Source organism: Passer domesticus, chromosome 7 (genome assembly GCF_036417665.1).
Source record: "Passer domesticus isolate bPasDom1 chromosome 7, bPasDom1.hap1, whole genome shotgun sequence".
In the NCBI taxonomy this organism is placed as follows: Eukaryota; Metazoa; Chordata; class Aves; order Passeriformes; family Passeridae; genus Passer; species Passer domesticus.
Window position 1 is genome coordinate 51,324,639 of NC_087480.1, and position 7,052 is coordinate 51,331,690.

Here is a 7,052-nt window from a genome sequence, read left to right on the forward strand (position 1 = left end):
ACAAGACCCTCCTTTGTCCTCCATGCTGCAACACCATGAAGGTCCTGTAACCATATTGAAATTTGCTTCTCCTGTGCATATCCTCAGTGTTCAAGTGTATTTCCAGGAAGGATTTGCAGCACTGAGAGTCTGAGCAGAACACAGCACTCAATCCTTCAGGGGGACCCTCTCATAAGTCTATTTTGAACTCCTCTGAAGTTCCAAAAAAATACCTGGACTCACTGAAAGATGAGGAGCTATCTCCAGAGTGCTAATGCACTCAAGCACTGAGATGTAAACCTTCTGTGACACAGACAATGAAGGTACACAAGAAAAAAGGCTTAGACACAACAGGCACCCCCAGGAAGCAGCAGGTTTACTCTCTGTTCTCTGAGTGCCTTTTGCCATTACACCAACCATTTTGTCCTCAGTCTTGTCAAGTGAAGGCACAGCACTTAGGAAAATACATTTCTCTTTTTTTCTGGTCTGCAAGTCAGCATTATCTGATTAAGTCTACTTCCTAGGGCTTGTTCAGTCTCGCTTATCAGACACACACTGCAAAATATTTCCAATAATAAGCCAGCAGAAATCTGCCTTCATATCTGGTGTCAGGCTACATATAACAGAAATCTTTTCATTTTAGTTTTAAAGTATTGCTTCATTCAACAAGCCGACTGCTGGCTGACACACAATCTAACCTAAAGGCTATGGATCAGCAGGTAAATGCAGAAATTCCATTAGTTTTCAGACCTGAGGTTTACGCCTTTCATTTCAAATGAAATCAAAATCCTACACATGAATAGGTAAAGCACAGAGTAAAGATCCTTTCTTAAAACCATCCATTACATATTACATGAGTGCAAGGAAGAAAGCAGTTTCTGCATCTTGTAGATACTGTATTTCTTGTGCTCAGTGACTCTGGCAAGGATGGTAAATAGCAGACATAAAAGAGATCCATTCTGAGGACAAATTAAAACCATGACGAACATTATATTAGGCAATGTGAAATCCAGCAAAGGTACAAAGACAGGCATAGTCAGATATGCTTGGTATTAACAAAACCTCTCCAAGCCTGTATAAATTGGACTTCCTTACCTAAATCCGATTTTAAAAGTCATAATCAAACTTGTCTATGCTTTAAAGGTTTTGGAAATGAACATCCTCATATAGGACCAGAAGAAGGAAATAATGCAAAAGTGCATATTACAAAGTATTCAGAATATTGAGGAGAATATTTCTTTTTCCAAACTGAAAGAAACACCACCAACAAAGAGAGTTTTCATTTCTTTGTTCTTTCTAGTAGTGTACACACCCAGCTTTATATATAAATACATGAGATTTAGGAATGATTGACTCCTAACTTCATTTTACTGTTTGCTCTAAACAGATATATTCACTGAAGTTCTCAGAGCATAGGCACCAGCATTTTGACACACTATATGGACTGAATCCCCAAACTAATAGCAGAGAACATAATTCACTTCTGGTGTGGTTTTCCTTCACAATGGTGGATCATGATAGTCTTACAGCAAGAAAATAAATTGTGATTACATGCTTACAATTATGATCAGACCACTCTTTAGTGCAGGTCCTCTTCTGTGCATTCAGTTAAGGAAATTGTTCCATGGCTTTGCTATTTATTCAGGGAAAAAAATATAGAATAAATAGCACAACTTTTTGTTCCTTGAAAACTTAGCTGTAATATTTGTCTTTGGAGTATGGAATTAAACAGTAAAGAAGCTTATTGGGCTCCCTCTTTTTCATTATATAACCCTACTCAGAGCTTTCATTTGTACTGTGCATTTATTTGTATTTAATCTGCATTTTCTCCTGGCAATAGGTTTGATAGCCTCTAGTTACATTTTGTGCTGATGCTATCTTATAGCTTGATGAGAACAAGTGAGTTGGTATTCTTCATCATAGCTCTTAGCTATTATAATACACAGTTATCATTCATAGATATCCCTTACATTGTCTCCAGGAGAGGCAGAACTGTAGGTGTTACACAAATATAAAAATGTGTCATGTCAACTGGCCTAGAGGGAAAGCAAACAGAAACATCAAGATGCAATGTTCAGGTCCAGCACTCCCTCAAGTCCAGTAAGTCAATTAAACCATATCTTATGAAGAAATAAAAAGATCCCAAATATGATAATTCTTGTTTATCTCACAGATGATAACAGAAATGATGCTTTATCTTCTCCTTTTGACAGGTGTAATGGCAGCTCTTGTGATTCTGCACAAGTATTTTTGACAAGGAAACAGTGCTCTGTACTCTTCAGTCAAAGGCTGACCTAAATGGTCTTTTAAAAATAACATTTTGTTGGGTTTTACTAAACTAGGGCTGCACAAAACTAATATAACATGTAAAATAAATATAAAATATAAACCATAAAATATAAAATATAAAATAAATATAAAATCTGAGCTGGCACTATTGCTTATGTAGTACCTTTAATCACAAAAGGCTTTTAGTAGAACACATGCATACTGACAAATGCAGGCACTTGCACATGGCAATGGTAGAGGATAATTTAGGATGAGGATGAAGAACCATGTATCAAGTGAACTCCCCAAAAATATGGGAGATTCTTGTTCAATGCTGGCAAGAGAGGAATGCTGCTATGGAGCACTTTCCCAATGCAATCTTGAATTACCTTGGAAACTGCTCACCTAAGTATTGACCAGATCAGACTACATTTAACTTGTTTGATCTGATGAGATCAGGTTGTATGGCTGCAAGTTTGTGATAAGAAGCCAGTATTAAAAATTGCAGATCTCAGAAAAGCAAAGCAAGAAAACGCACAACTCTAAACCATCCATATGGAAATTATTCAGTATAAACAGGTGGTTTCTTCTTGAACTGCTGATATAATATTCCATATCCATGGATCATTATGAAAACCACGTGCATGCACAGATTATTACCATATGAAACAATGAAGATGTCTTACGTCCCCTCGTAGGTTTGCCAGCATTGCTCAGGGGTTTGTTATTTGAGAGCAATGTCATTATCCTTTATCTTTATGCTGTGTAGAATCGTCCTCCGTTGTGCAGTATTCATTATTACACACTTTGTCATGCACTGCCTCTGCATGTGCATGTAACACACACAGATTACACCCACTGATTTACAGGCACACACTGCACTCACATCCATCAGAATTCCTCACCCTCACAGGGCAAAGCAGCAGAGCTACACCAGTTTATACATTTGAAGATCACACTTGGTAAATGTTGGATGATTTTAGTGGTGACACCATGACTTTGTTTTCCTTCAGTTTGTTCCTAAGAGGATATAAGAAATAAAAATGTACTTGTGGGGGAAGGAATATAAATTAAACTATTTTATAGATTTCAGCAATTGTGCAAAAGCTTGAAAATAACAATACAGGTGTGGAGGGAGAATAGAGAACATCTTCAATTGAGATAATTCAAGTTTGCCATTTACTTGTACAACTATTACCAGAGAGCTGCTCTTCAACCAGGGAGCTGTCACTTCTCTGAACTTGACAGAAGCTTTGTTCTTTTTTACCTTTGTATTTTTATTTGATTTCTCTGAGTGCAGGCAAAGGATTAGTTTGAAATCATGTTTTTTTCCCCCCACTGTGGAATGAGTTGCCCACCTTTGACTTGTAAAATACAATGTAGACTCCATAACATTTAAACAGAGTTTACAGAGGCAGCCAAGAGAAAACAAGCAACTGGAGTGGAAGTATTATGCATAGAGCAGTGCTTGAAAAGATGCTAGATATCATCTCCCTCAGTCCTCAAATACCACAGCAAATGAGCACATAACTCAAACCTCATTTCTCCCTGGAACATTTTTTAAAACTGTCTTTCTTACTGATTTCTGGAGTTACCCTTTAAGAATAGACTCTGGGATGAAGGCATTACAAATATAAGATTATCTCCTCTTGATAACTTAGTTTGCCAGTGCATAAATCATATGAAATGTGATTCTGAATTGCATGAATGCATGAAAATTAACCATGGGAAAACACACTGCAATCCAGAGGTGAAATCTACATTGGCAACATGTTTCTTTTAAAGCAGTTTGATGCTGCACATAAACAAGCCCTCATAGTTTTATGAAAGGTATGTAAGGACAAATATTATCATCAACAAGCAGAAATGCTGAACCTGGGGTGGCCAAAGCCAGCTCTGTGCAGCTTAGCTCCATCTCTGCCGAGCTCCTGTACCATCCCTGGCCAGCTCAGCAGCCGTCAGACCCTGCCTGAGACGAGCTGGGGGCACAGGATGTTACTGCTCCAGCTGTTTGTCAACACCAAACAGCTGGAAGTGCTTGATCCCACACAGTTCTGGAGCACACAGTGCAGGTCTCTAACCTGCTCTGAGCAAAATAACCAGACTAGACCAACTGCTGGGCCCTGGGAGCACAACAGCAGGGGCAGCATAGCCAGGAGGTGGCTGTGTCTTAAAGCAGTGCAGCCAGGAACGTGAATCTTGGCCCTCCAGGAGTGTGCATTTGTGAGCCCTGGTAAAGCAGCTTCCTAGAATTTCTATTCATAGGAGATCGGAAAAAATAAACCCACCAGGAGAGAGCAAAATATCTGATCTTGTGATTATGCACAAGTAAATAGCTTCAAATTGGCCCTGTGCCTATAAAGACAATTATTGGAATCACATATTTTCCAGCCTGGATTGAAGCATGCCTGGTATTCAGGTACAAAGATCATCGTTGTAATGGTAATTTCTTTGCCACTCCAGGAGCCTGAGTAGCAGATTCAGCTATGATTAAATAATTCAATTCACCTCTTTGTATCTTTTACCTGGCATGACAGTGTTATTTACCCGAACCGTGCCATAAACCCTCACAATTCAAATATACAATGCAACAGACTAGTGCCAACCTGAGACAAGACCACTAGTAAAGCACTCCTCCCTAAGCAAATAATGCTGTGAGCTTCTCAGTACTTTGCCTTAGGTACTTGGCTTTCTTCAAAAATAATAATGAAAAGAGGCAGAAAAGATATTTGGTGAAGTGGTTAGGTGGAAGCTTACATTAAGATGGATTTTCATTCGGTAGCAGCAGGTTGAAGAGGCATGTTCTAGAATTTAGTATTTTTTTTCTTTCCTCTTCTTTGTAAGAAAAGAAAAAGCTTCAATCCAAGTTAATTTTTATCAAAATTCCATAAAAATTAAGTAAAATTATTTATGTTCTTTGTGAACTCTTTTGGTTTTTGGTCTGACATTAAACTGCATTTTGCTTATATCTGAATGAATCTGAGATAGTGGGCTTCAACTGCCCAAGAAATAAGAATTAGAATTTGCACAAAGTTGAATTATTATGTTTCTTCACATTTTGGAGTGCTTCAAAATAAACAACAACCTTTTGGGCTTTGTACTTTCTGCAAACAGAATTATTAAACTGTTCACATACCTGTGCAAGCAGCAGGCACTGGTTGGTTAGAGCATGGTGCTGGTAATGCCAAGGTTGTGGCTTTGATCCCTGTATGGGACACTCATGCTAAGAGTCCCTCCCAACTCAGAATATTCTGTCATTCTGTGATTCTGACTTACTAACTGAAGCACATGGAAGCTGTGTCAGATATCCAAATGGCCTACTCATGGATAACACAGCTGTACACTCACTGTCTCCAGACTCACAGCATCAAGCCCAGAGTAAGCTGCAAATCGACAGAAGATAAATCTAATTCTCAATCAATTGCACTGACAGTGCACCATAAACTACAGGACAACAGCAAGGCAACATGTTTGGCAAATACAGGTTACAGAGACAAGTTATGGGATATCCCACAGGGCATACACAGGCATTGGCAACATGGGTACTGATATGGAATTTGTCCTAGCAGTTCTTGAAAGGCTCCCTTATGGGTGGGCAATGTGACAGCAATGTGCAATTGTGGTGGCAAAGCAAATGGAGGTCCATCTAAAAAGTGAAAATCCCTGTCTGCTTCTGTCCCCAAATCTCATAACTAAGTGGGATGTATGCTTGGTTTTTGTATGCAAAGAAAAACCTTCATCCTAGCCTGAATGCATAGAGAACTTTTCAAAGTACAGAATTTCAAACAGGATTAAACCCCAGTAAATCCTCTTTTGCTGTGCCGACTGTCCTTTCACTGAACACAGGTTTGAAATATGGGGAAGCTGATTTCCCAGAGTGCCATCCTTCACTGGCTCAAATTTTCACAAAGGTTTGTTTTCCCAGCCAGCCCTGCATATTCCTCCCTGTAATGAGTGCAACTGTACTACAAAACAGCCAAAAAAAATATGATTGCCTTTTCAAAGGATCCAGGCTCCTACAAACATGAAACAGAAAAGAGATGGATATTGTTCAACCCCATCTCCCAAAATGGTGCAAACTTCCTGTCAATAAATTGGCCTAGTGTTCCCAAGGATTCTGCAATTTCTTCTCCATATTTTACAAATGTTCTTTTCAAAGAAGTTTGAGTAGATCTTCAAAAATTTAAATAAAGTGGTCTAGAAAGGGCAAGTGATCAGCTGTGAAGGCAAAAGAAAATAACCAGTTTTCATTACAGAATTTATATCCTAAATTTAACCTACATGGCACCCAATATTGAGCATGAGCCTCACCTGAAGTAACAGTATCTTGCTGAAAGAAAAAAAAGTACTGATGCTCCTTTTCTAAATTCTAGCAAGGGACAGAAATTATTTAGAAGAAAAACAGTGCAAGTGTAAATATTGCAAATATTTCTTTAGTGTGAAGCAGAAATTATTTTATCGCTTTCCTGTGAGAAAGTCTGAACTCATTTTCTTTTCCTGCAAAGAGAAGTAAAAACATTCTAGAAGTATGTAACTATTATGCTCTAAAATATGCATTAGGTACAGAGATAAACTCTCCTAAGAAAACAGTAAGAAAAAAATCTATTCATGAAACTGTACATCATTACCGTTCTGGTTTCTTCTGGAATAAAAAATTCGTGTTACAGCAATTAAAAGGATGAAAACCAGCAATTAATTAATTAATTTGTAGGGGCAAAGGAATAAAAACCTAGATGTATTCCCATGGGATTTGCTGAGCCATTTTCCACCTTCTAAGTCATGTGCCAAGAAAAGGTCACTTGAAC

At 38.3% G+C, this 7,052-nt stretch overlaps 1 protein-coding gene across 6 annotated transcripts in view; it reads right to left on the reverse strand.

The window, feature by feature from the left end:
• The window catches only part of ST6GALNAC3 (ST6 N-acetylgalactosaminide alpha-2,6-sialyltransferase 3), a 235,656-nt gene that overhangs the window by 21,498 nt on the left and 207,106 nt on the right, over nucleotides 1–7,052 (reverse strand). The gene's annotated exons all lie outside the window — the stretch shown is intronic.